The 4,139-nt window shown below is 40.9% G+C and overlaps 1 long non-coding RNA gene across 1 annotated transcript; it reads right to left on the reverse strand.

Moving 5' to 3' along the window:
* Positions 1-379: 379 nt before the first annotated feature.
* LOC131409357 (uncharacterized) lies at positions 380-2,775 on the reverse strand. Its single transcript, XR_009220904.1, has 3 exons — positions 2,702-2,775; positions 1,793-1,860; positions 380-453 (listed from the first exon to the last, which is right to left on the reverse strand). It is a non-coding gene; the product is annotated as an uncharacterized LOC131409357 (long non-coding RNA).
* Between the last annotated feature and the right edge of the window lie 1,364 nt (positions 2,776-4,139).

Consider the following 4,139-nt stretch of genomic DNA (forward strand, 5'->3'; position numbering starts at 1 on the left):
AATACTTACTGGCCTTCCTACAGGCTATCCCACAGACACTTCAAACTTATCCTGTCTAACACCAAATTCATTATCTTCTCCCCAACCCTACTCAAATGAAAACCTTCAACACTTTCCACTTATAAAAGTGCCATAATTGGTCCTTTTCCCTCCAATATCTCCTGAAGCCAGTTCATGCACTACAGAGCTGCCAGAGGAGTCAACACGGCACTCTCCTGCCTAATAATTTCAATGGTTTCCCATTGTCTGCAACATAAAATCCAAATTTCTGAGCCCCAACTACCATTCCAGCTTCATTTCCAGTGATATCCCCTATAATCTCAAGCCTCGGCCTGACCAGGTTAACAACTGTCCTCAAAGCCCAAAGTTCACTGATCTTTTTGCCTACGATAATCTTCAACTCCAATGCAGCCACAGACTCTGATAACCATTCTCTGAATATTTTAGAATACTCTAATTACAAAAGAAAGACATATTTATTATAGAAAATTTAGAAAATAAAGAAAAACCAATGAATAAAATTGAAATCACTGCCTATAATCCTACCACCTACTACTATCCACTTACAAGTATTAATTGAATATCTACTATGTGCAAAGAATAAGATAGAGCTAGATATAGAGGAAGCAGAAACTCTTAACAGATGTTTGAATGAAACAAGGAGAGACTTTTCATGTGCTGTTCCTTCTGTCTGGAATATCCTCCACCCCTTTTCTCATAGCAAATTTCTCTTATCCTAAAAGACCAACTCAAGCCTCTCCTCCTTTATGAATCTTTCTTGATTTCCCCCAGATGGAGCTAATTATCACTTGATTTTGTCGCTCTGTACTTTCTATATTCATCCATGTTAGCCCCTATTGCACCCTATTAAAAGGTCTTGATGGGCCAGCCCAGTGACGTAGTGGTTAAGTTCACACACTCCGCTTTGGCAGCCCAGGGTCCGTAGGTTCGGATCCCGGGTGCAGACATAATGCACTGCTTATCAAGCCATGCTGTGGCAGGCATCCCACATATGAAGTAGAGGAAGATGGGCACGGATGTTAGCCCAGAGCCAATCTTCCTCTGCAACAAGAGGAGAATTGGCAACAGACGTTAGCTCAGGGCTAATCTTCCTCACAAAAAGAAAAAAAAGGTTTTGACTGTGTGTAGATCTGTCTCCTCTTCTAGTCTATGGGCCTTTGAGGCTGGGAACCATGGTGACCACATCCAGCCCTGACATGCAGCAGGCCCTTAAAAAATAAATGTTACTGAATCATGCTTCACAGGGCTTCTCTTGAATCAGAAAAACCCAAGTGGTTGCAGTATCTGCAACTCCATTTGACAAAAGCTTTGTGTATTTTCCAAACACCTCTTTTTATTTTAAAGCATTTCCCCAGGTCATGTTTTAAATGCAATAACATATATAACTCATTTTAACGGGACATGTTATACAATAAGCAAGTCCTAGTAGATACCAATGCAAATTAGAAGAGCCATTTGGTACACTTTGTACTCCCATTGAGCCTGCAAAGATTATTTAGCCTGTCCTTCTTACTAAACTCTCTGCCAGTTCCAAAGTATTTAAAATGATCAATTAGCTAATCCTTGCAACACCTCTCTGAGCTTAGCCAGTGCTCTCATAACATTTTAGAGATACAGTTTAAAGGAGACAGAAACAAAAAACAGCTATCCCGTAAAGCAGTTGGATTACCCAACGATGCAGAGCACCTGAGCAGTCAGCAGCCAAAGCTCGGGGTTAAGTCGCCAGCAAAGATTTTCACTTCACCAGGGACCCCCTGTGTCTAACACCCACCATTTGAAGAATAGTCATCTGAAAATTCCACAGACTTGATGTAAGATTACCAGAGCAGCCAGGACCATCTGTGGGAGACAAAGCGTCATGTGGACAAGCAGGAACTTGTGGGGCACAAGAGAAGAGGGGATCCCCATAACTTGAAACACAAAGATCAGAGCACAAAGTATAGAGGAACTAAAAATGACTGCTTTGTAATTGCTCAGGCCTTACCAGTGAGGAAGTCATTCAGTGTAAATTGAGGGGAAACTAAAACATTACATACATTTTTATTTGTTCATTTATATTTATATATATTTATATTTAAACTAATATAATAATTAACATTTTTGAGTACTCATACATATTTTGTAACAATTCTGCGAAGTAGGTAATATTATCCCCACTTTAAATTTGAGAAAACTGAGGCTCAGAGTGGTTAAATAATCTCCATTCCGAGTTAGCAAGTGGTGGTGATGTGTTCAAATCTAGATCAGTCTGATGCCACATGCAAGATAATCATTATACTATACTACCTCCCAGTAATATAAGCATTCGTTGAATTATTCTATCCATCAGGGCCCCAGCAAGAAACAGATGGCACAGTCCAATTTTAATAACTTGAGGAAAGTTTAATAAAGGGCCTGTCTACAATGGGGTGGGAAGCAGGTAGGGAACTTCAAGGGACAATGCAGGGTTGGTATCAGTGGTCCTTGTTAATACCCATAAGCCTGAGGGGCAAGGTGGCTGCTGGAATTTGGAAACAAAGAGGCTGTGAGGAGAGGGACATTTTACAGAAAACTTAAGATAGTCTAGAAATGCAGCCAGTGCATTGGAGACTACAAAGAGAGGAGAGGGGCAATAAATACACAGGCCTCAGTCTCCTCCCTCCCTCTAATCCCTGCCAACACTCCCACTGGCCAAACCAACCTAGAACCAGCAGGTGAGGCAGCCTGATGAAGCTGTCCAACCGCCAGGGCACAGAACAGAGTGGGAAAGCTGAAAAGTGGACCTGAGAAAGGAAACACATTGACCAAACATGAATTTAGGTGAGAATCATAGTGTCATGAGAGTTCTTTAGAGTCAGCAAGAAGAGGCAAAGAAAGGTATATTATTCCAAAGGATGAGGGTGGGAGGTGCGGAGAGGTAAGTTTGGCTTACAACCTAATAAAAATCATACTTTAAGACTATAGAAAAAATATTATATCCTTAAATTTTTACTTTCTGATCAATTAAGAATAATCAAAATATGACTGTAAGTGTTCTTGACCTGATGGCTTGATGACTTATAGGAAAAGCAAGGAGTTGAACTAAACTATCTAGGGAAAAAAACTGGGCTGAAAAAGCGGCCAATTTCTGCCAGTCCTCCTTTCCCATATTTTCTAGGGGACAGTAGGTTCGGAGAATACCCAAGCACAAGGTCTAAGCTGCTCCCTTTTGGAAATGAGAAAAATCATGGGAAGTGAAGAAGAGGGAAAAGAGAGAAAAACAATAAGTGGAATACAGGAACAAATGAACAAAAGAAGAGTCCTTTTATTAGATTATCAGCCAAGGGATCTGCACATTCCCTGAATTTAGTCAACAGGTACCATATATTAAATAAATACCGTACCTATAAATTCTTCTTTCAAGTTTCACTATATTGAATTTCCGTGTAATGAGGAATAACTCTACCATTAAAGAACAAATGGACATTGAAACAAAAGCCTATTATGAAATAATATTTAAATTGAGATTAAATACAGACATCTACACCAGCCCATTATTTCTTCTAAGACAACCCTCAATATTCAGAGGCAGAGTCATTGCTGCCTTGAACAAATTATGCAACCTGCTGAGAGAGCAGAACTCAATTTAAAAGCAAAGTGGGAAGACCTGCTACACTCTTCATGTTTTTTTGATCAATGACTGCATAAAAACTGAAGGCAGGCAGTTGAATCCTGTGGATTCCCCCTTTGATGCATTTCCTGGTCTAAAGGATGCCTCACCTATACCGGAGTCTTGGCACCATGACATGCACATGCATTAGTCATTATAGGCACAGAGCTGGCTGGATTATCAAATAGTGATGTCTGGAGTTCTCTGATTCACCATCATAAGGGAAAAGACCCATACCCAAGTCAGCAGGCCCTTTAAAATGCAAGCCCTGTTCCCTGGCTTTGCTTCACAGGCTGTTGTAGGCTCAGCCTCAGCAACTGCTGGAGCAAGGAAGACCATCTCAGGTTATCAGAGCTCACAGGGAAGGTAAAGCTATTCTAGCCCAAATCCTTCCCTTTACAGGTGAAAGGAAGCAGAGCCCCAAAGCACTAAGGTGGAAGGCATTCCACACCCAGGGGAAATCTGTCCTTTTTTTTCTCTTTTGGCAGAG

This window comes from Diceros bicornis, chromosome 8 (genome assembly GCF_020826845.1).
Source record: "Diceros bicornis minor isolate mBicDic1 chromosome 8, mDicBic1.mat.cur, whole genome shotgun sequence".
Classification (NCBI taxonomy): domain Eukaryota; kingdom Metazoa; phylum Chordata; class Mammalia; order Perissodactyla; family Rhinocerotidae; genus Diceros; species Diceros bicornis.